This window comes from Elephas maximus, chromosome 2 (genome assembly GCF_024166365.1).
Source record: "Elephas maximus indicus isolate mEleMax1 chromosome 2, mEleMax1 primary haplotype, whole genome shotgun sequence".
NCBI classification, from domain to species: Eukaryota; Metazoa; Chordata; class Mammalia; order Proboscidea; family Elephantidae; genus Elephas; species Elephas maximus.
Genome location: NC_064820.1, coordinates 198,738,421 through 198,764,246, shown reverse-complemented (window position 1 = coordinate 198,764,246; position 25,826 = coordinate 198,738,421). Strand labels below are relative to the sequence as shown.

The 25,826-nt window shown below is 42.9% G+C and overlaps 1 protein-coding gene across 1 annotated transcript in view; it reads left to right on the top strand.

The window, feature by feature from the left end:
• The window catches only part of COL23A1 (collagen type XXIII alpha 1 chain), a 429,766-nt gene that overhangs the window by 77,134 nt on the left and 326,806 nt on the right, over nt 1-25,826 (top strand). The window lies entirely within an intron of this gene.

Genomic DNA, 25,826 nt, shown 5'->3' with positions numbered 1-25,826 from the left:
GCACTCCACATGCTGCTTAGTGCGCTGTTAACAGTGGGGATGTGGGCCTGTTCTCCTGGCAGCATCCATGGATAGACAAGGTTTTGGGGAGCATCCTGACTGCTCCCACTGTGTCATTGGTGCTGGGCTGTTGGCATTTTTTATTCCTCACCTCCCAGTCAGAGGTACAGTTTCCTTTTATGCACTCACCCATCCATACAACAAATCTTTATTAAGCAACTATTTGCCAGGCATCATTCTAGACACTTGTTATTGTTAGGTGCTATCGAGTCAGTTCCGACTCATAGCCACTCTATGTACAACAGAACGAAACTCTGCCTGGTCCTGGGCCATCCCCACAGTTGTTGCTATGTCTGAGCCCACTGTTGCAGCCACTGGGTCAGTCCATCTTGTCGAGGGTCTTCCTCTTTTTCACTGACTCTCTACTTTGCCAAGCATGATGTCCTTCTCCAGACACTGGTGCCTCCTGAAAACATGTCCAAAGTAAGCTAGACAAAGTCTTGCCATTCTTGCTTCTAAGAAACATTCTGGCTGTACTTCTTTGAAGACAGATTTGTTCATTCTTCTGGCAGTCCATGGTATATCAGGTATTCTTTGCTAACACCATAATTCAAACGTGTGGATTCTTCAGCCTTCCTCTTTCATTGTCCAGCTTTCACATGCGTATGAGGGATTGAAAAGACCATGGCTTGGGTCAGTCGCACCTTAGTCCTTAAAGAGACATCTTTGCTTTTTAAGATTTTAAAGAGGTCTTTTGTAGTAAATTTGATCAATACAGTACATCATTTGATTTCTTGACTGCTGCTTCCATAGGCATTGATTGTGGATCCAAGTAAAATGAAATCCTTGACAACTTCAGTCTTTTCTCCATTTATCATGATGTTGCTTATTTGTCCAGGTGTGAGGATTTTTCTTTTCTTTATGTTGAAGTGTAATTCTAGACACTGGGGATACAGTACTAGACTAAGACAGGCAGCTATTAAGGGGCTGGCATTTCCCCAGGACAACATACCTGCATGTCTCCCATGTCTTGCTGCACACTTTTGGCTGTTTCTTGGATGATGGGAGTGTGGATGTGGTTGCTGCAGCTCTCCACCCTCTGGAGTCTCTGTCCCACCTGGATCCTGGCCTCAGGGCCCAGCCCACACCACATCATGTTTTCCTTAAGCAGTGAGCATTGAAGAGATGTCAAGTCCCCCAGAAGCCCTGCCCAGAGGAGCATATGTCCACAAAAGTGAACACTTTCCGTACTCACAGCAGAGGACATTTCCACTTTGTGTACTGTTATGTGTAGTGCACACAGCATGTGATACACCTCTTTCATTTACCTAACTGCTGCTTACTCAGCATTGGGACAAGTGTGAGGTACAAGGATTCCGTGGGGACCAGGAGGGCACAGTGCCTATCCTCGTGGAGCGCCGGGGAATCTGGGGGAGCCGAGGAGGGACACCAACCCAGGCTTCAGGAGTTGGGTTGCTTCCAAAGGTCACATGATGACTCCTAGGTTAAGAAGGGTGAGTAGGAACTGGCAAGAGGACAAAGAAAACAGTAAGTGAAAAGTGAGAGAGCCTGGAGCATTTAAGGAAAGAAGAGTTCAATATGGTTAGAAAGTAGAGGGTGTGCGTGGGTGTGTGAATGTGTGGGGGTGTGGAGGTGTGTGGGGGTTTGTGTGAGGGTGTGCGAGTGGGTCGTGGGGGGGTGAGTGGGTGTGTGAGTGGGGGTGTGTATATGTGTGTGAGTGTGTGGCGGTTGGAGAGTTCAGCTGGAGCAGTGATGCCTGAAAAGAAAGAGACTAGAGAGTTAGTCAGCATTTAGAGGTAGTCCTTGTACAAGTTCAGTGGTAGAATTCTCTCCTTCCGTGTGAGAGACCCGGTTCATTTCCCAGACAGTGTACCTCATGTATAACCACAATCCGTCTGTCATTGGAGACTTGTGTGTTGCTATGATGCTGAAAAGGCTTCAGTGGAGCTACCAGAACTAGGAAGAAAGGCATGGTAGTTTACTTCCAAAAATTAGCCAATGAAAACTTTATGAATCACAATGGCCAGATCTGCAACTGTTCATGCGGATGGTGCAGGACCGGGCAGCATTTCATTCTGATGGGTATGGGGTCATCATGGGTTGGGGTGGGAGTGGCCTGATTTGACAGGAGCTAACAATACAACAGTAGTCTCCTACTGTAGTTAGGAGATTTGAATTTATCCTAAATGCAAGGACTATCCCATGGAGAGTTTCAAGCTGGGGATTGCATTGAGCAATTTTGCGTGTTAATTGAGCAGAGGGTGGATTGGAGGAGGCAAGACCTCAGAGCGGATGGGGGCTCCTCAGCAGGCTCCTCAGCGAGAGGAGTAGTGGTGGCAGAGGGAAGGGGATAGTTCTTCTGCAGGAGTAGCATTGCATGGGGTTTGGGCTTGATTAGAGAGGAGAGGGAGGGAGGGATGAAGGGGCACGGACGGTGGCCGTGGGGAGCAGGAGGAGGGAGCAGGTTGGTCAGAAAAGAGACCCATCCAGGTGGAACATCAAGGTGTGGAACATCAAGGTGCTCAGGGTGCTGCTGGGGACTTGGTTCTGAACCACTAGAGGAGTATCCACAGAGCGACAGTAATAGAAGCCCAGGGAGGAGGTGAGCTCCCTCAAGTGGGCTCTGCAGAGAGAAAGAGGAGGGAAGAGGGCCTGGTGCAGAGCCTGAGGAACCCCCAAAGACAAAGGGGACCCCTTTAAGGGAAAGGCACAGAAGGGCAGGGGAAGCCCTGGCCAGGTGAGAGGGATGGAAGCCTTGGGCGAGAGGGTTTCAGGAAGGAAGTAGCCACCAGAGCCAGGTGTCTGAGGTCACACGACACCAAGCACCGACATGTGTCTACTGGATTCAGCAACAGAGGTCATTTCAAAGGTCGATGAGAGTTGTATGGATGGAGTAGGTTCAGGAACTAGTGGGCGGTGTGGATGTAAAAAGTCAGCTGTGAAGAACAGATGAGAGTAGGTAACAACTGGAAGGGGACACAGGGTATTGGGAAGAGGTTCAAGATGGAAGATGCTTTTGTTGTTGTTAGTTGCCATCGAATCGGTTCTTACCCCATGTACAACAGAACAAGACATTGCCCAATCCTGCCTCATCTTCATGATCATTGGTATGCTGGAGTTCATCGGAGTCCATTGTTGCAGCCACTGTGTATTGTGAGTGCCTTCCAACCTAGGGGGCTCATCTTCCAGCACTGTATCAGACAGTGTTCTGTTGGGATCCGTAGGGTTTTCACTGGCTGGTTTTTTAAGGTAGATCACCAGGTCCTTCTTTCTAGTCTGCTTAGTCTAGAAGCTTCACTGAAACCTGTTCACCATGGGCGACCCTGCTGGTATTTGAAATACCAGTGGCATAGCTTCCAGCATCACAGCAACATGAAAGCTGTCACAGTACAACAAACTGATGGACAGGTGGTGGGGAGGATGCTTAGTGTGTGTGTGAATGCTGAGCAGCCCGAGCAGCCAGGAGAGCACTAGGGGCCAGTGCGGTATTGTGGTTCCTGGAAAGGCCTGTGTGGAAGGAGAGGTTAGTGGTGGGAGGCTGAGGAAGTTGCTCGGTGAAGGAGGAGGTGTATGAGTGTACCTGAGAATTGGCAGGTAGGTCAGAAGCTTGAGGAGACTGAAGCTGAATGGACAAGAGGAGGAAGATTCCAGGAAGCCTTGAGAGCTATGGGAGACCTGTGGTCTCAGCAGTGGCCTTCCCTCACCATCCCTGGAACAAATCTGGCCTCCACACTGTTGAAACCTCTGCCCTGATTCCCTGCCTGTGCCACACCTGGGTCAGACCCTGCTCAGGCCAAGGACACGCTCTCAGCATATGCTCACCAGTTTAGTTTTCTATCAACCTTCATCACCTTCCTCCTGCCCCCCGCCCCAGTCCCAAGGAAAGCCTTTGCACCTTGTGGGCATGGAGGCTAAAGAGACGGGGGAGGCCACTGTGTGTGGACAGTGGTAGCACAGAGGAGTAGAGGGGACTTGGGGCAATGTGTCTTCCCGAGGAAAAGCCCCCTGTAGTAGCTGTTTCCAGGAGGGCTCTGTGGGGGCTGAGCCTGGCCCATCTGCGACTCAACTGCCTCCAGAACGTTTGTACAGCACATGGCTCTTGGGTGTCCATTAGAACAGGCAGCAACTTTCTTCTGCATGGAAGAGCTTTGCATCAAAGAAAGTGGTTTTATTTTGATTGGACTGGGGGCGGGTGCGGCGGGGAGGAGGGAAATAGCTTTAAAAGTTAGAGCCTCTGCAGAAGAGAAAAACCAAGCTGGAATCGGTCCCTTTACTCGGCTTTGTTCCTCATTAATAAGCCAAGCTCTGAAAATGCTGAGTCATAATTTGAATTTACGACCAGCCTTATGCATTTGTTGGTGAGAGTCAGGGACATAGAGAGGGTAATGAGCACCCAGGGGCAATCTCTAAATTGTGCCCCCCACCCCCAATTTCAAGATGAAGAGATGTTGATAGCCAAGCGTCAGCAGAAATGCCTTCTCCCCTCAGCCAGGTGTCGTTCATATTTGTGGCACCTCAGAATGTCATTTCACACTTCCTCTGACGCTCCCTTGGACTTGCGCCTGGGGAGTAAGTACTTCCCCACCCCCACCACAGCTCCCACCCCCCTGCCCATCTCGCCACCTCTGGTGAGAGTGACCTGTCCCCCCTGAGGAATCAGTACTCTGAGGCTGGGAAAATGTGACCAGTCCCTGGAATGTGGTATTTTCCTCCCATACATGCAGTTAAAGAACCAAACAAACAACCAGTTGCCTTCAAGATCCCAACTCATGGCAATCCCATGTGAGTCAGAATAGAGCTTTGCTCTATGGGGTTTTCATTGGCCAAGTTTCAGAAATAGAATGCCAGGCCCTTCTTCCAAGATGCCTCTGGGTGGACTCAAACCTCCAACCTTTCAGTTAACAGCCAAGCACATTAACGGTATGTACCATCCAGGGGATTCACACATGTTAGTTACAAATACAGATTCTCTTTGCAGGCCCTCACCCCTGATTCCAGTTCCCTTTGTAGATTGTCGGGAACAGCCAGGCTGCTGTGTCCACTTCCCCACTGAGCTGTGAGCCCAGCTCGGTTCATCTTTGCAGTCCCAGCACCTGACACAGGGTGTGGCATTGAGTGTGGTGATGAACTTTGAATCGATGAGTGGTTGGATGAACTAATGAATATGTACAGAGGGACTCTCTGGGCTTCTCAATGAAAACCGTGGTTTACAGGGCCTGTTTTCCTGCCAGCTCTCACCTCCTTGATCCAAGCAACGTGCCATCACTGGAATAACCTTCCAAATGCAACCCTGTCTTTCAATCTCTATCCTCCTCTCAGGACCTTCAGTGGCTCCCGCTTTCCCTTGGCACCAAGGCTCCACATCTCTGGCTGGCTTGCCAGCCCCATCACCCAAGGCCTCACCGCCTGCACCTCCAAGCCAGCCAGACCTACCTGCTCATCTTGCCTTGGCCCCTTGCTCTCTGCATCCTCATACCCAGCCACCCTTTCCTCAGAGAGCACAGCGTTCAGAGCATAGGCTATGGAGGAAGGCTGCCTGGGATTGATGCTGGCTCTGCACTTTCCAGCTGTGTGGCTGGCCTCAGGCAAATTACTTAACCTCTGCACTTCGGTTTCTTCATTTATAAATTGAGTATCTACACACATATACTCATAGGTTGTGGTGATGGTTTAAATGAGTTAACACATGTGCACTGTTTAGTACAGAGCCTGGCTGGCATCACAGGAAATGCTCCCCAACACGTGTTGGCTACTATTATCATCATTCCCTGCTGGGCCCATTCAAATCCTTGCCACCGTCCAGGGACCAGCTTGAGCCTCGTCTTGTCACAAGGCAGTCCTTCTCTTCTGGAGTGAGGTAGTTCAGTGCTCAGTGATGCTCTGTCTTCTCTCTCTCCACCTGCTTCTCTGGGGCATGCTTGCTCTCTCCAGCTTGAGCTCCTGGACCCAGTCTCCTCTTTCTCTCTCCCTGTTGGCCAGTGGGCATGGGGGAAGGACAGTGAGCACCGACTCCTCAGCTTCAAATCCCAGCTCTGCTCTTACCAGCTGTATGACCCTGAGCACTTGCATCATCTGAAAATGGGAGGTTCGGATGAGAAAGTGCCCGTGATTGTGGCAAGAACAGCGCAGGCACGGAGTCAGTGTTGGTCCGGTCTGGATTTGCTCACAGGGCTCAGCGAGCACTCAGCTGCCAGGACTGAAGCACCACGCCTGCTCCTTGTTCTGTTGAAGGGGGTGGTGAGGGCATCTCTTTGGGTGCGCGGGAGTCTGCAGGCGGCAGCAGAACCATGAGTCAGCACCTTCTGCTCCGCCTGTGTGCTCCCTTCCAGCCTCAAGCAAAGCTCCACGTGCTCCGGTGTGAGGGTGACACCTGCCCCACCCCCCATGGTTCATTTAGTATGTGATGCCCCAGCACCTGAGAGCATGTCCTGTGAGCCTTTCTGTTGTTTCCTTCACTGTGGTAATTCACTATCTGCACCCAGGGAATATCTGTTTAAGAAAACTCCATAAAATGATTTTCCGTTTCTCACACTGGACATCATATGTATGGTATATCTGTAGCCTTTTCTGTTGTCGTTATTAGTTGCCATCGAGTTGGCTTTGACTCATGACCAGCCCATGTACAACAGAGTGAAACATTGCCCGGTCCTGCACCATCTTCATGATCGTTGGTACGCTTGAGTCCGTTGTTGCGACCACTGTGTATTTTGAGTGCCTCCCTACTTTTGAGTGCTCACCTTTTGGCACTATGTCAGACAATATCCTGTTGTGATCCGTGAAGTTTTCACTGGCTGATTTTTGGAAATAGATCGCCAGACACTTACCTTCTATTCTTAGTCTGGACGTGCTGAAACGTCCACCATGGGTGGCCCTGCTGCTATTTGAAATACCGATGGCGTAGCTTCCAGCATCACAGCGACACACAAGCCACCACAGTATAACAAACTGACAGGCGGGTGGTAGATATCTTCACCTAGATACAGAGATTCTTTCCTCACAAAACAGGATCACTCAGTAAATACTATCGCTTAAAAAAATCTCAATATTCCATGATCATATTTTTATATGATTGGCTATATTCTACAACATCATGAATGCTGCATAGGATTCCACTGCAAGTATGTGCCAAAATTTGGCCAGTACCCTACCACTGGACACTTAGGCTGCTTACGGTTTTCTCCCCAGAAATAATGCTTGAGGGACAAGCCCTGGACACGCATACTTGCACATAGATCTTATTTCCTTGTGACAAAATCCCTAAAGTAGAATTGTTGGGTCAAATGCTATGCAAGTGTGCAAAGCTTTGGATCTATATAATATTTCCAAATTGCCCTCCAAAAGGTTTTATCAGTGTATACCCCCACTAGGTATGTACAAGAAAGTTCATCCCCATCAAGAGATGAAGGGAGAAACAAAATGTGATACTTTCATACAATGGAATACTGTTCAGTGATAAAGAGAAATGAAGTCCTGATACATGCTACAACGTGAATGAACCTTGAAAACATTATGCTGAGTGAAATAGGTCAGACACAAAAGGACAAATATTATATGATCCCAGTTATATGAAATATCTAGAGTGGACAAATGCGTAGAGACCAAAATTTCTATGGTTACCAGAAGTAGGAAAGAGGGGGAAAGAGGTCTTTTTTTTTTTTTGCTTTTTTGCTTAAAAAAATCTCTGTATTCCATGATCATATTTTTATATGATTAGCTATACTTCTACAACTTCATGAACGCTGTGTAGGATTGCACTGCAAGGATGTGCCAAAATTTGACCAGTACCCTACTGGGGGCACTGAGCTTCTGTTAATGGTGGTGGAATAATTTGGAAAAGGGTAGTGGTGATGGTTGCTCAAAATGATGAAGGTAATCAATGTCACTGATTTGTACATATAAAAATTGTTGAATTCACAAATGTTTTGCTATATATATATTTTTACCATAATTAAAAAAAAAAAAAAGTACCCATCTTATCCAGTAATGGGTGGTATCAGTCTTTAAAAAATATTTTTTGTTGTTGTTGATTGAGACTAACATACATTAATCATTGCAATATTCCAGGAATTTTCAGACGTGTCACCTCATTTAATTTCTCCCTGTGAGGAAAGCATCAATATCCTTGTCTTGTAGATGGATGAATGGTCTCAGGGAAGGGGTTTAGGAGCTATGAGGGTCATGTAAGGCTTGGTGGGAGTGCTGGCAGCTGTTCACTGTGGGTGGCAGGTCAGGGATCCCACAGGTCACCAGTGTGGGTGACTGTGTGGCCCAGGCCTTCCTTCCAGAGTCTCACCTAGGCCCCAGGACTTATTCCACCTACTACTGCAAAGGGAAGTGAACTGGGGGCTCCTCTGAGCAAAGTGCTGGGGAAGGTGTTGATATGTGAGCTAAAGACATTTTTAAAGCTTTCATTCTTTTAAAGAGGACACATCCTACTGACAATCTCCACACAGAGTCTGATTCTAGTGGGCTGTGGGGGTTGGGGAACGAACGAATGAGAACTCGCAGCTGCCGGTTGCTGTTTAGTTGACTCCGACTCGTGGTGCCCCCATGTGTTCAGTAGGGTGTTCCATGGCTGATTTTTTGGAAGTAGATCACCAGGCCTTTCTACCAATTAAAAATTAAGGTCTCTTTCATGTTGGTGATTTCCAGCCTTGAGACCATCTTTGTTCTGTAGGTGCTGAGAACTTCTTGATGTTGAGACCTGGGTTATTAACTGAAATGTTACATAACTGTCAAAGCATACATAATGGGATTATGGGTGAACCCACAAAGAAAATGGGCTTTTGGTCTGTTCCTAAGTGATGAATGCCAGGGTGATCTCCAAATCTACTTTTTGTGTCATTTAAAAAGTTGTTTTTGTTTTGTTTTTTTCTAGCTTTCTAGTCTAATGAAAAGTTGGCAAAATGGAACATCCTGGAAAAATTGAGAACAGGAAATTAAACTGAATTCCACCATCTTAAAGTATAATTTCTAGTATTTTGCTCCTTCCTTTCTAACTTATTTACATATATTAGTTATAATCATAGCATATATATATGCATATGTATATATATCTTTATATTATGCTTTTCGTACCTAATATTAAATAAACATCTTTCTATGTTTGAATAGAATTTTCCTAGTTATTTTATGTGACTACATGGTAGTCCATCAAACAGATGCACCGCAATTTGCTTGGCATTTAAATTATGTGCAGGTTTTTGCTCTTACAAATTTTGCTCTTCATATGAATAAACTTTTGCTTTTGTTTACATAAGATAAAGTCCCAGGACTGGGTTTCTACAGACATCTTTTTGGTCCCTACTATGTGTTGGCAATGTGTTTCCTAAAAGAGTTGTGTCAATTTACATTGCAGTGTGTGAGTCCACCAGTTCCATCAATCTTTTTAGCATTGCTTATTGTGATTAAAAAGAAATTTTTTTTATGAATTGAATTGTCACCGAACCCCCCCCCCAGCAAAATGTATGTTGAAATCCAAAACCCTGTAGCTGTGAATGTGACCGTGTTCGAAAACAAGGAGTTTTCTTTTGTTATGTTAATGAGCCATACTGGCACAGGGTGGGTCCTAAACCTAATCTTCTGAGTGATGTCTTATGTAAAGGGAAAAGAAACTCAGAAAGAGACAGAGACACGCAGGGGTAAGAGACCACGTGAGCAAATGCCTATAAGCCCAGGAATGCCAACGAATACCTGGGGCTATCATCAAGGAGGGACCCATCCCTAGAGCTCGTACCCTCAATTTGGCCTTCTAGCCTCCAAAACTGTGAGACAATAAATTCTGTTCTTTAAAGCCACCCACTTGTGATATTTTCATTACAGTGGCACTAGGAAACTGAAACTAAGATGCTTTTTAATCTCTCAGAGATCAGAAAATGTAGATTTACTTATGCTCATTTTTAAGATCAATAATCCTAGCATTTTTCCTTTATTAATTGTATGGACATAAAGAAGCTGTGCTTAGAACCCTTTCTCAGGATAAATGACTTAAGTATTTGAGTATCTGTGACATGCCAGGAACTGACTGGTGGACACTAAGGGATGTAAATCATGCTCTCTGTTCCCCAAAAGCCTTACAGGAGTCATTCCATGCTCAGTTTCAAAAAAGATGTAAAATACATGAGAAATTAAATAGTAATGTATGACATGTAGCTTAGATGGTGGCTCAAGAAAAAACAGAAGCTGTCATTAGACAGTATGTGATTAATCATCTAATTAATGATCCAGATAATGGACATTTAAGGAGTTCAGAGGATCACTTCAGTGGAGGTGGTCAAAGAAAGCTTTATGAAGGGTGTGGTGGGATGGGATCGTGCTGTGCCTTAAATAATGGTTAGTACTTGTGTGGCCAGAGTAGAAAGGTCAGAGAAAGTCCATCCAGAGGTACTTCGGAAGAAAGGACTGGTGATCTGCTTCTGAAAAATCAGCTATTGAAAATCCTATAGAGCGCAGTTCTACTCAGACACACATGGGGTTGCCATGAGTCAGAGTCAACTCGACGGTAACTGGTTTATTCCTCCTGCTAAGTACAGCTAAAATCCCTGGACATTATACATAAATCAAATGTAAAAAGAATTATGGCAGAGAAAAGTCAGGCCAGCTAGGGACTTAAGACCCAACGAGTGATATGATGTTGAGTTCTGCAGTGTGATGGATCACTTTTATACGGCCTTTATTGCAATGGTCTTGTAACTCCCACAAAATGATTGGATGAGACTATGCAAATAAGAAACTGAGTGGATGGGCCCAACAGCAGAATGGCAGGGACAGAGAAAAAAATCACTGAACAGGAAGACAGAACGATAGGAATTACCCAATCTGGACAACAGAGAGAAAATAGTCTGGAAAAAAAATTAACAGGGCCTCAGGGACCCATGGGACTATCACAAAAGATCTAGCACATGCTTTATTAGAGTCCAGAAGGATTGAAGAAAGATGATGAGGCTGAAAAAGTACTTGAAAAAATAATGACTGAAAGCTTTCCAAATTTGGCAAAAGATATTAACCTACACTGTTAAGAAGCTGAGTAAACTCCAAAAAGGATAAACCTAAAGAAATCCATGCCAAATCACATCATAGTCATAAACCTGTGAAATTTAAAGACAAAGAAAGTATCTTGAAAGCAGCCAGGAGAATGACACCTTACCTATGGGGAAAAACAATTAGAATGACAGCAGATTTTTCTCTTTAGAAATCATGGAGGCCAGAAGGAAGTGGTACATCTTCAAGTGCTAGAAGAACTGTTAACCTAGAAATCTGTATCTAGGAAAAATATCCTTCAGAAATTAATGGGAAGTCAAGGCATTCTCAGATGAAAGAAAGCTAAAAGAATTTAACTCCAGCAGAGCACAAACATGGGGACATGAAAAGAGAAACTTTGGAAGCATAAAGTCAAGACAAACTCATTGCCAACTAGTTGATTCTTACTCACAGCAACCCTATAAGACAGAGTAGAACCACCCCGTAGGGTATCCAAGGAGTGGCTGGTGAATTCAAACTGCCAACCTTTTGGTTAGCCGCCCAATTCTTAACCACTGCACCACCAGGGTGCCTTGGGAGCATAGGTGGTTCAAAAACCAAAGGGTCAGTGTGAGAGCCAGGATCCTGGGGGGAAGTGGAGTCCCCAGGGTGAAATGCAGGTTATGGCTGTACTGGACGGTGGAGAGAATGCGTGTGAAGGATCTTGCAAACTGTGTAGGGCTTAAGCGGTGTTAGCTATGACCATGGACTTGGTGGTGGGGAAGGCAGGGTTCCCAAACCGCATCTGGGGATGCTGAGCCTCTGATCACCTTGGCTTATTGGCATTTTCTTATTGACTCTGACATTACCTGGCTGATGTTTATCCAGGTGAGAACTCCCTGTCCTTCCCCAGAATCCTGAGTTCAGCCATCCATTTAAGAAGCTGGGTTTTGGTTCATGTGGTGGGCGTCAGACCCACAGGCGCTACTTTAATTAAAGCTATAAAAGTGGCTTCTGTATTTCCTTGGGACCTTCCCACATGCTTTTCCCTCTGCTAGAATATCTTTCCTTTCCTTCTCCCCTAGAAACTAAGCCTCGGGCCTCAGGACCCATCTGTCTTTAATGCTTTTTTTAAAATTGTTTTATTGTGGTAAAAATATATACAGGTAGTCCCCAACTTACAACACATATTCGAGTTACTACAAACTGCACTTACAACAGTCCTTTTTTTTTTTTGGAGGGGGGGGTCTTTTTTTGTACGTCTTTTCATTAGTACATCTTCTTGGGAGGAAGTTATGAGAAACTGCATTCAGGGGATATGGATAAAATTGCTGAGTTATGTGAACACACTCCAAGAATTTGACCAGGATAATATAGATGAAAAAGGTTGGTTGAAAAACCACCCATATGGCAAGAATACTGAATTTAGAACTTGATATCACTGATGCAGAACAGCTCATAGGTCACGAAGAAGGGGAAATAACAGATCAGGAATTAATGAGCTTGGAAGAAGAAAGAAATACTGAATGTCATGGATTGGATTATGTCCCCCCCCTCCCCCCCCCCCCCCACCACCACCACCACTGGAGAAAGCTGTCCCCTGAATTTGGACTTGTAGCCTACTCGACTGTGAGAGAATAAACTTCTCTCTTTGTTAAAGCCATCCACTTGTGGTATTTCTACTGTAGCAGCATAAATGATTAAGACACTGCAGAAAAAAGAAAACTGAGGAAGAGGAAGGAGAGAAGTTGTCAAAAAATTTTACAGTGAAAAGATTAGCTGGAGTTTTTTCTAAACTAAATCAGGACTTCAATTGCTTGAAAACGTGGACCCAAATGCTGATCACTTTGCTAAAGGTGATGGGCAGATTTGGGAAGCAGTGAGATGTTACCATAAAATATATGAAAAGAAAAAAAAAAAAAGGGACCATATAGACAATGCTCACTGATTTTCTAACTAGAAACACCATTCCCATTCTCAGGGATAATCCAGGTGATCCAGAACTTTCCACAAGTGAAGTTATTGTCGAAACTGATAAAATGCTAATATCATCCACCTCTTTGTCATCATTGGAGTACCTTTTTATGATTTGTGTATTTTTTAATGTACGTATATCTGTAAGATTATATGTAATGTATCCAATTCCCAAGGACAAATAAAGATCGAATTTATAAAGATAAAAAAAAATAATAATAAAAGGCAATAATAATGAAAACGAAAAGAAAATGAGGTATTTGACTTATGTCAGAACTGGCTTGCAATGGAGTCGTCAGAATGGCATCCTGTTGAAAGTTGGGGACTACCTGTGTAGCAAAACATTTGCAATTCAATGTTTTTATATTTACAGCTCAGTGACATTGGTTACATTCTTCATGTTGTGCAAGCAACACCACTATCCATTTCAAAATCATTCTACTGCTATTAACAGAAACTCAGTGCCTCCCCAGCAATGACTCCCCCACGCCTCCACCTCTGTTGCTGGTTACCGTTGGTTCCAACTCATGGCAACCCATGTGTGCAGGGTAGAACTCCTCCGTAGGGTTTACGTGGCTGTGACCTTTCAGAAGCAGATCACCAGACCTTACTTCTGAGGCATTTCTAGGTAAGTTTGAACTGCTGGACTTTTGGTTAGTAGTCCAGTGCTTCACGATTTGTGCCAATCAGGACTCCTTGCTCCCACCCTTGTTAACCATTAATAAGCTTTGATCTCCATACATTTGCCTGTTTGATGTAAGTGGGATCATGCAATATTTGTCCCTTTGTTGACTGACCTGTTTCATGTCTGCAAGGCTCATTCATGTTGTAGCATGTAACAGAACTTCATTTCTAGTTTTTTTATTATTCCACTGTGTGTATCATATTTTTTTATCCATTGATCTATTGATGCACATTTAGCAGTTTTGTTGTTGTTGTTTCCACCTTTTGACTGCTGTGAATTGTGCTGCAGTGAACATCGGTGTACAAGTTTCTGTTTGTGTTCCTACTTTCAGTTCTTTTGGGTATATAGCTAGGATTGGGATTGCTGGGTCATATGATAATTCTATGTTTAACTTTTCGAGGAACCACCAAACTGTTTTCCTCAGTGGCTGCACCATTTTACATTCCCGTCAGCAGAGGCTGAGGATTCCAGTCTCTCTACATCCTTGCTTATCTTCACTCTTGATGTAAATGAGAGACCCAATTCAAAGTGACTTAGTCAGAAAAGGGATGATTTTTTTTTTTTTTCAGTTCACGAGCTGAAATCCCTGGTGCTCAGGCTTTAATGCTGGGACACCGTCTTCTCCATCTCTCAGCTCAGATTTCGTTGGCTCTCCCTTGCCATGTGGTAGCGTCTAGAAACTCCAGGCTTTCATCCGTCTCCAGGGAAAATAAGTGAGCCTCTTTGCTTTCTTTTTTTCTTTAAATAATATTTTATTGTGTTTTAGGTGAGAGTTTACACAGCAAATTAGGTTCCCCTTTAACAATTTTTATACAAATTTTTCAGGTTACAATTTTTACAGTGTGTCAGCATTCTCATTACTTCCATTCTGTTTGTTGTTTCCATTGATCTATTTCCCTTCCCCTCCTTGCCTTCTCATCTTTGCTTTTGTGTAAGTGTCAACCCTTTGGTCTCATATAGTTAATTGTTTATGGGAGCACATTACTCATGGGTGGTCTTGTTTATTTTATAAGCCAATATATTTTTTGGCTTAAAGGTGACCTGCAGAAATAGCTTCAATTCCAAGTTTAAAGGGTATCTTAGGGCAATAGCCTCGGGGGTTCCTCTAGTCTCTATAGGTCCAGTAGGTCTGGCCTTTTTCAGGAATTTGAGTTTTGTTCTACATTTTTTCTCCCATTCTATCTGGGACCTTCTATTGTGTCCCTGGTCAGAACTTGGTAGTGGTAGCCGGGCACCATCTAGTTCTTCTGGTCTCAGGTTAGAAGAGGTTCATGTGGACTGTTAGTCCCTTGGACTAGTTTCTCCTTTGAGCCTTTGATTTTCTTCAATCTCTTTTGCTCCAGAGGCCAGTAGTTGTCGTGAGCCACTTTTCTGATAGTCCCTACATGAGTTCTAGGGTGGACTCCTATTGGCTATATTGGGTCGTGTGCCAACCCTTCTAAGGTAAGGCTTTCTTCGTCTACACTAGAGGAAAAGCCTTTTATCTTTCAGCATCTGTATTACCAATGATCCTTGGTTCCTTGGCAGTCTTCACATGGCAACTTTTTTCTCCCCATTTGTGTTTTCCTTACTATGTCTAATTTATTCTTTTTATAATTCAGAAGTGATTGGGTTGAGGACACGCCCAATACTAATATGGACTCATTAACATAACAAAGAAAACTCTATTCCCAAATGAGATTACATTCACAGGTGTAGAAGTTAGACTCAAACACGTTTTTTTGGGGGGGTGGGGGAGGGGACACAAACCAACCCATAACATTATTTAATCTTCATAAAAACCCAAACCAAAAGCCCATTGCCTTCAAGTTGATTCTGACTCACAGCAACCCTGCAGGACAGAGTAGAACTGCATCATAGGGTTTCCAAGGCTGTAATCTTCACAGAAGCACACTGCCACATCTCCCTTGGAGAGACTGGCAGCTTCAAACCACCAACGTTTTGGTTAGCAGCTAGAAGCTTAACCACTGGGCCACCAGAGCTCCATGTGTATAGTATGCTGCCTTTTATATAAGAAAAAGGAGTAAATAGGAATGTATACACATATTCATTTCTATTTTGAAAAAGGAACAATGGAAGAATAAACCATGAGGGTAGAAGCTAGACTCTCTGAGTGTACCTTGTTTTATATGTTGGCTTTGTAACCATGTAAATATTTTACATAACTAAAAAGCAAATTAAGCCAAAAAGAACAAAAGCCATCTCTTAACAATGAAAACAAACTGAAACAAATGGTCGTGTATATCAATCTCACGGGGAATTATTTTGAGTGACTTTGAAGCATGTTAATTTGTGCATTTCAAATGAGACAAAGAGACAAAGAGAACCACGAATAAACGGCATTCAGTAGTCTTATTGTTGGTAATAAAAATGGAATTGTTTTGAAGCCATTATATATATAAATATACATATTAAACCATACATAATTATATTACTGTCTTTGGGAACCAAGATTTTCATTGTAAGGGAAGAGGTGTAAATATAAACTCTTGGAAATTAAGTAGAATCTTGTCATCTTTAAGGAGAATTGGGAGCAGCAGTATATAAAGTTACTTGCTTTATCCCGTGAGTAATTACCATCACATCTTTAGGAACCACCAGGCCCCACACGAGGTCTCCAGTCTCAAGTCAGACCCTCTTTCCCATGGAGTCCTCACTTGCCCCTGCTTCCCGCCTGGCCCAGACATTCATCTTGTGCACAACAGTCTCTGGGTCGATGCTCGTTGGGTGGGTGGGGGCAAACAGGCTATTTCCATGGCTCCTGCGCCTCCCAACGTCAGTTTCGAAGATGTACCCTGGAGTCCTCCAGGGGCTGGCACCAGCTGCTGCTCATGTGTGCAGGCTCCACTAGTGTGGGGCGCCCAGGAAGCCAGGGCCTCAAAGAGTTGTCAGTCATCAGCCAGGCTGGAAGCCATCGTGGCCAAGGCCTAGAAAATGCCCCCCAGGTTGAGCCGTTCCTTCCAGGACCAGATTCGGTCCTGGTGGGGGGGTAGCAGGGTAATCCAATCCTGGTCAAGAGGAAGGCCTTTGCCGGGTTTTGTTTTTCTTTGTTTATTTGTTCAATTGACTTCTCAAGTCCTTTGCCTCAGCTGTGCTTTTCAGACTCTGGTTGCAAAGGTAGGTGGGTGTGTCCCCCTCAGAAGCCTTATTCCAAGTCAAAAGGCCCAGACAGTCTAAAGACTTCGCTGTGGGCCCAGAGTCTCTGAGACCCAGCATAAGGTCCCAGCTGACCAGACTTCCTGGCCCCACATGCCTATTTCTTCAGTGAGGCCCCAACAAATTCAGCCTGGTGGTAGGTTCTGTTCTTTCCTGTGTCCCAGCCCCAGTGATTAGACTCCCCTGACTGTGAGGCTGAGCCCTCACTCTGAACCCTGCACTGGCCCCAATCCCAAGCTTCAGCCACTGCTTTGATCATCTGCTGATTACCTTATTAATGAGGCCGCCAGATGGGGCCATCGCATATTTGTCAGGCCTGCTTCTTACTTTAAAATGCTTTGAGCCAACATTTAAAAATCAGTAGATCTCATACCCACCACTCATCTGTCAGTTATTCATACTTGGTGACTTGCGTGTTGCTGTAATGCTGGAAGCTATACCACTGGGATTTCAAGTACCACAGGGTTACCCATGGTGGACAGGTTTCAGCAGAGCTTCCACATTAAGACACACTAGGAAAAAAAACCTGACAACCTGCTTCTGAAAATTAAGCAATGAAAACCTTGTAGACCACGACATCATACTGTCCAATATAATGCTGGAAGGTGAGCCCCCTCATTTGGAAAATACACAGCAACAATGGACTCAAACATATCAATCATCATGAAGATAATACAGGACTGGGCAGTGTTTTGTTCTGTTTTACATAAGGTTGCCATGAGTTACAGCTAACTCAAGGGGAACTAACAACAACAGATCTCATGTACAACTTGAATTTCTAGTTTCTCTTTAAAAATCAGAAGACCTGCCAACATGGGACTACTCCTGTTTGGCTGCAGTTGGCTAGAGGAGAGTAGCAGCCACCCCTTTGTTTGCCACAGATGCCATCACCAACTCAGTGCACGTTGAGGCACATATACCATCTATACTGGGGCACTTCACTCTCATTTATGCATTGGGGTACCTGCCTGGCTTTGGAGACATTTGAGTTTATGATATTTGAACCAGTACCTCCAGGACAAGGGTTGCACCTCCTCCCTTCCTTACACTCCCCAGCCCTCTGCTCTTGATCAGCTGACCCCGCACCTATCCCTCCCTCAGGGATGCAGCCCTTCTCCCTGCATGGACCTCACTGGCCTTACCTGTTGCCTGTTTCCATCCTCTCTAGATCCCATCATGTCCCACCTGCTCTCAGGGCAGTCTGCCTTCATGGCAGCTGTCCCTGTTCCAAGGACCTGACCCACAGTGGGGAGTAGGTGGTATCCAGGCCCACCCTCTGGTCTGACTCTTGCCGCTGCCTCCTGTGTCCCAGATCCAACAGATGGCCCTTCCACCAAGGACAGGTCGGTTTTGAAAATGGTCATTTTGCAACTGTCTGTCCAACTTAGTTTCCCTTATACCTCTACTGTTCCTGCCTCCAACTCAAAAACATCTAAAGGGAAGAAAAGTATGGGATGTTGTTGGGGATGTAAAACAAAGAAGAAATTTCAGTCACTTTCGTGTTTCAAATGGAAAGATGATAGGAATTGAGTGTATTCAGAGCTCTAAGTGGCACCAGCCTGGATTGTCTTTCCTAAAATGAGATTTTTTTTTTCCTTTTTATGTTCTCAGATATAGCACTTAATAACATACAAAAGGCAATGGGTAGGTTATAAAGCATAACGATCTAGTGAACACCTGAGGGCCTATTTCCCAAATTACGAATCAAAACATAAATGAAAGTTCACATTTATCCCCTCTTGATGTACCCCGTCATTCTACCTGCCCCACCTCAGGTACTCTTTATCCTGAATTTTAATTTCTCCTTTCCTTTTTCCTCTTATTTTAAACTTTTTATTTGGAAATAATTTCAGATTTACAGCAAAAGTGCAAAAGTAAAAAGAGTACAAAGAACACCCTTATACCCCCTACCCAGATTCACCTATTGCTAGTGTTTTATCCATCGTTTTTAATTGTGGTGAGCATCTATATAACAAAACATTGGCCATTGCAACATTTTTTCGTGTACAATTCAATGACATTTGTTATGTTCATCATGTTGGGCAACCATCGCCACTATCCATTTCCAGAATTTTCCAACACCCTTAACAGAGGCTCAGTGTCCCCCTGGCCTCTACCACCTCTGGTAACCACTAAATAGACTGTGGCCTCTATACATTTGCCTGTCCTAGATATTTCATATAGGTGGGATCATACAATATTTATCTTTTTGTGACTTACCCATCTTCTTTATCATTTGATCTCGTTCTCTCACTCCCTGCCCCCTCCCCAATACGGCAGGCACTTACACACACACTCTCTCTCTCTCAAACACAGACTTTTTTTCCCAGAAGCCTTTGAAGCTTCATGTGTGGCCCCTTACGCCTAAAACCTTCAGTGTGTGTTTCCTAACAATAGGAATATTCTCTTACATAATCCCATTACAGTTATCAACTGCAGTAAATTGACCTAGTGTTGCTCTCTATAACATTTTTTTTCTCTCCGCTGCAGGATCCAGCCCTGTTTCTTTAGCATCATTTCCTCTGGAACCTTTCCCCAGGCTGTCTTTGTCTTTTATGACATTGACATTTTTGATGAGTCAATCTCTCCTCTCTCCCACTTTTTTTTTTAATGGAACTTTCCTCGTTTTGAGTTTGTCTCATGTTTCTGAACGTGCTATTCCATGACTTAATATTGTGTTTTTAGCATTCATCTGTGTTATTACATGTAGCTGTAATTCATTCATTTTCGGTGGCGTGTAGCAGTGTGAAATCTACTGCAATTTACTTACACCTCAGCATGTTGGTGGACATTTGAGTATTTCCAGTTTTTTGTTATTGTGAATAGTGCTGCTGGGATCTTTCCTACGCATGTCTCCTGTTGCACAGGCGAGAGTTTCTTTAGGGTTTATACCCAGAAGTCACCTTGCTGGGTCATAAAGTATGTAAATATTCAAAGTTTCAAGATAATTCCAAATTGTTTTCCAAAGTGGGTGTCCTAATTTATGCTCCTACTGGCAATGGATAAGAGTTTCTGTGGCTCCATATCCTCTCCAACACTTTGTTTTGATGAACTTCTTATTTTTTCGCAAGCTACAACCAGTCGCCATCAAATCCGTTCTGACTCATGGTGACCCCATGTATATCAGAGTGGAACTGGTAGCCGGGCACCATCTAGTTCTTCTGGTCTTCCTAGGGTTTTCAGTGGCTGATTTTGTTAGAGTAGATCACCAGGCCTTTATTCCAAGGGGTCAGACACAAGCTGCCAACCTTTCGGTTTGCAACTGAGCACTTAACTGTTTGCACCACCCAGGTACTCCTTTGGCAATCTACCAAAAATCAAACCAAACCTGTTGCCATCAAGTCGATTCCAACTCATAGCGACTCTCTAGGGCAGAGTAGAACTACCCCATAGGGTTTCCTTGGAGCCACTGGTAGATTCAAACAACCAACTTTTTGGTTGGCAGCCTGAGCTCTTAACCACTGTGTCACCAGGCCTCCTCTGGCAATCTAAAAAAAAATCTAGTGAGTATAAATTGTTGTCTCATTTTAGTTAGAATTAACATTCCCCTGATTACTAATGACATGGAGCATGTTTTCTTGTTTTTTGATCATATATATGTGTTTCTTTTCCTGTGAAGTTATTATAATAATGCCACCTCTTGCTTACCACTTACCCATTGTGAAAAACCATTTTAAGCACACATATCGTTTAATCCTGAAAACAACCTAATGAGGTAGGTGCTTTTATTATCTTTTCTATGCATATATTTTGCCCATCCTTCCACCTGACGATTTACCTTTTTCTTATTGACTTATTTAAACCTCCTGTTTTAGCGGTCTTTCTCTGACATCACCCCAGCAGGAGAAGGGAAGGGTGTCACCTCATTACTGCCAGGTGGAAGTGAGTTCCTGGTTCCCTACCCAGCCTCAGTTGACATTTGAGAGCAGGACTTCTTGTTACTGGCTGGCAGAAGTGAGAGTCCTGTCTCCCTGTTTGGCCTTCTGTGACACCACACCAGTGGGGATGTTGGGGCACCTTGTACAGCCTCCTTGGGACAGAGTGGCTTCCCATTCAGCCTCAGATGGCAAGGGTGAGGGTGAGGTCACTGTTTTTTCTGTGGTGGTTGGCTACAGTAGAGTGGTTATTATCTTCTGTCTTGCCATGATACCTCCTTCCTGGTCATTTGGCTAGACGGAACAATCTCTGGTTGAGACTTTTTTTGTCTGTGCCATTGGTATTTCCAGGTTGCCAGCTTCTTCAGCTGCAAGTCTGGGATATGTTATTTTTGATGTTAGGTGACACCAAGTTTGTTCCGACTCGTAGTGACCCTGTGTACAACAGATCGAAACACTAGCCAGTCCCGTGCCACCCTCAAAATCATTGCTATGTTTGAGCCCATTGTTGCAGCCACTGTGGCAGTCCATCTCATTGAAGGTCCCCTCTTTTTCGCTGACCCTCTACTTTACCAAGCATGATGTCTTTCTCCAGGGACTGGTCTCTCCCGATAACATGTCCAAAGTACGTGAGACAGCCTCGCCATCTTCGCTTCTAAGGAGCAATTCTGGTTATATTTCTTCCAAAACAGACTCGTTTGTTCTGGCAGTCCATGGTATATTCAATATTCTTCACCAACACCTTAATTCAAAGGCATCAATTCTTCTTTGGTCTTCCTTTTTCATTGTCCAGCTTTTGCATGCATATGAGGTGATTGAAAATACCATGGTTTGAGTCAGGCTCACCTTAGTCATCAAAATAACATCTTTGCTTTTTAACAACTTAAAGAGCTCTTTTGCAGCAGATTTGCCCAATGCAATGCGTCATTTGAGATCTCGACTGCTGCTTCCATGGGTGTTGATTGTGGATCCAAGTATAATGAAATCCTTGACAATTTCACTCTTTTCTCCATTTATCACGATGTTGCTTATGGGTGTCTGGGATATATGAGGCAAAAGGAAACCCAGGGAACTCATCACCATATTGTTCCTTGGGTCCCAAGATTACTAGCCAGTCTGTCTTCTTCTCTCCACCTAAGAGCCTCCTTATGTTTGTTTTATATATAATGTTCAGGATTTTTAGTTTTCTTTTTTTTGTGGGAAAGGCATCTACTCCATCTTCCCAGAAGCAGAGCCCTTACTGACTTCGTAAGAGCTCTTTATATATTCTAAATACTAATCTTTAGTCAAGAAGTAGTGTTACACTTATTAAAAATATCATTTACCACCTTGTGGCTTTTTTTTAATTTTGTTTTATATTTTCTTTACGGTGTTTTTGATGAGCATAATTTTGATGAGTTCTTAATTTTAATGTAGTTGTGTTTATCAGTCTTTCCTTTTTTTTTTTTAGGGTAATGCTTTTTGTTTCTTGTTTAAGAAATAATTTCTTACTGCTCTTTAAAAAAAAAATTTTTTTTTTTCTCTTTAGAAAGATACTCTCCCATATTTTCTCCTAAAATGTTTAATGTTTTTGCTTCTCACATTTAAGTCCTTAATTTACCTGGAATTTATTTTGGTATATGTTATGGGGTAGAGGTCCAATTTCACATTTTTAAACAGCTTTCATTACAGTATAATTGCCATACAATAAACTGAACATATTTAACATGTACAATTTGATAAGTTTTAACATATTTATGTATACACCCATGAAACCATCACCACAATAAAGAAAATGAGCATATCCATGACCTCAAAAGTTTCCTCAGGCCCCTTGGTAATCCTTTCTTCCTGCCCCTCCGCATCCTCTCTCCATCCTCAGGCTATCACCGATAGGCTGTCGCTTAGTATAAATTAGTGTGGACTTCTAAGGATTTTATATAAATGTAATCATACAGTATGTACTATTTTTGCTTGTTTTCTTACCCTGTCTGGTTTGTTTTTTTGTTTGTTTGTTTGTTTACTCAGCATAATTATTTTGGGATTTATTCATGTTGTAGAATGTATCAATAATAGTTCATTTTTTACATCACTGAATACTATCCCGTTGTATGGCTATAATACAATTTATGTATCTATTCACCTATGGATAGACATTTGGGTGTTTCCAGTTTGGGACTATTATAAATGAAGCTGGTATGAACAATCAGGTACGAGCTTTGTATAGACGTACGCTTTTCTCTCTCTTGGTTATAAATGCCTTGGAGTGGAATGGCTGTATCATATAACAGGTATATGATTAACATTGTAAGACAGTGCCAAACTGTTTTCCAAGGAACTGCCATACTGGTTTCCATTTGTACCAGCAGCATATGCAAGTCCCATTTGCTTCACAACCCTGACAACACTTGGCATGGTCAGCCTTTTTCATTGAAACCATTCTAACAAGTGTGTAGTGGCATCTCATTGTGATTTTCATTTGCATTTACCCAGTGATTAATGATACTAAGCATCTTTTCATGTACTCATGAACATAATTTTTACTTTAAACTAGTATTTTATCTTGTTATTAAATCGATGCAAAGTTGAGAATGTGCTTCAGTTTCTTTTTGACTTTCTCGAAGTTAATACAATCGTTGAAGAGCCGTATCCATGGGTTCCACACCTGCAGATTTCAGCCACCCACAAAATGAAAATATTCAGAAATAAAAAAAAATAAGTTCCAAAAAGCAAAACTTGAATTTACCATGTGCTGAACACTACACTGGATGCATTCAAATGAAGTGACGTGTAGGCATCTCCTGCTGTAGCCTCCTGCCATTTCACGGATCCTCAGTCTCTCTCCAGCAATTGTTGTTTGAGCATTGTTCGCCTCACATCTTGTCATTATTCCCTAAACAATACAGTACTGTGTAACACTATTTACATACCATTTACATTGTATTAGGTATTATAAGTAATCTAGAGATGATTTAAAATATACGGAAGGATGTGCTCAGGTCACATGCAAGAAGTAAGCCATTTTATATAAAAGACTTGAGCATCCTTGGATTTTGGTTATCTCTAGGGGGTGCTGGAACCAATCCCCCATGAATACAGAGGGACATCTGTATTTGCTTGAAATTTGTATTTATTTAATTTAAAAAAAAAAAGTTTTTTTTTCTTTTTTTCTTTAATTTGGCTATTTGTGTGCCTCTTGCTAATTCTTCCTGCACCTGAACCAATGGAAATAATTTTCCATAAGGTCCATCACATCAGGTGATTTATCAGTTCGTATTCTCCCCCTTGGAGTCCTTCGTTCTTTCAGTCAGGACTATGTGCTCATCAAGCCTGCAGCTGTCATGCCATGACATGATTTTTTGTCTTTTACTTATTGGGTCTCATGTCTTTTTCTTTCTTTCATTGTTTTGGTGGAGTATGTCCTCCAGTAGTTTCATCTTGTTAAATAGTGACACAGTGGTAGAGGGCATTGTGATGACAGCTCAGTATACCTGACTCTTCAAGTAACACTGTTCCAGTTTGGACTGGTTGCCCTTTATACCTGATAATTGTCATTTTCCCAGGATATTTCCTCTTTAACTTGGAGAGTCCCTTATCTTCTTTCCTAGTACATCTCTTATTTTCTGGATCCCATGTCTTTTTCTTTCTCAGCTGCTTCCTCGTTTTGGTGGAGAACATCCTTCAGTAACTTCCTCAGAAAAGGTGAGTGGGAAATAAAACTTTTGACATCCCTCATGTTTGAAGATGTCATTATTTTACTTGGACATTTAATTAATAATTTGACTAGATGTAGAACTCTAGGTTATAAGGCATATTCCTTCAGCATTTTGCATGTATCACTTCATTGCCTTCTTGCTCCCAGTGTTGTTCACAAGTTTAAAACTTTTGTGGTCTTCTCTTTGTCCCCAGTGTTCCAAAGGACCTATTATGCTGGGTACTCAATGGATCCTTTCAGTTTGGAAACTTATGTTGGTCAGTCTGGGAAACCTTCTTGAATTATTTTGAAGATGACATCCTTCCCTCGTTTTTCTCTGTTTTCTCTTCTTGGAACTCCTATCACTTGGATGTTGAACCGTCCTCTAATTTTCTTATCTTTACTGTTCTATTTTCAGTCTTTATATATTTTTGCTCTTCTTTCTGTATTGTTACCTTAATTTTATCTTCTAGCCTTTCAGTTGAGTTTTTGATTCTGCTATTATGCTTTTGATTTCAAAGAGCTCTTTTTTAAATAAACTTTTAAATTTTAGAGTAAATTTTGATTTAGAGAAAAGTGATAAAGATAGCACAGAGAGTTCCCACATATTCCATACCCAGTTTCCTCTGTTATTAACATCTTACAATAGTGTGGTGCATTTGTTGCAACTAATGAACCAATATTGATAACCTTATTAACTAAAGCCCATACTGTATTCAGGTTTCCTTAGTTTTTACCTAAATGACCATTTCCTTTTCCAGGATCCAGTGCAGGATATCCACCACATTACATTTAGTCATCGTGTCTGTTTTGGCTCCTCTCGGCTGTGACAGTTACACAGACTCTCCTTGTTTTTTATGACCTTGACAGTTTTGAGAAATACTGGTCAGGTATTTTGTAGAATGTCCCTTAATTTTGATTTGTCTGATGTTTTCCCCTTGGCTAGACTGGTGTTATGGGTTTTTAAAAGGAAGACCACAGAGGTGAAGTACAGTTCTTATATCAAGGGTGCATGCAACCAACTTAACACTGTTGATGTTAATCATATATACATATATATATACATACCCCAAAAAAACCAAATCCACTGCCATCGAGTAGATTCTGACTCATAGCAACCCTATAGGACAGAGTAGAATTGCCTGATAGAGTTTCCAAGGAGCACCTGGTGGATTCGAACTGCCAACCTCTTGGTTAGCAGCCATAGCACTTAACCACTAGGCCACCAGGATTTCCAGATATATATATATAATTTTGTTGTTGAGAAGTCCTGGTAGCCCAGTGGTTAAAGCAATCGACTACTAACCAAAAGGTCAGCAGCTTGAATCCACCAGAGTTTCCATGGGAGAAAGATGTGGCAGTCTGCTTCCATAGAGATCTACAGCCTTGGAAACCCTATGGGGTCACTATGAGTTGGAATCAACTTGATGGCAATGGGTTTGGTTTTGCTGTTGTCGAGAATATACATAGCAGAACATACATC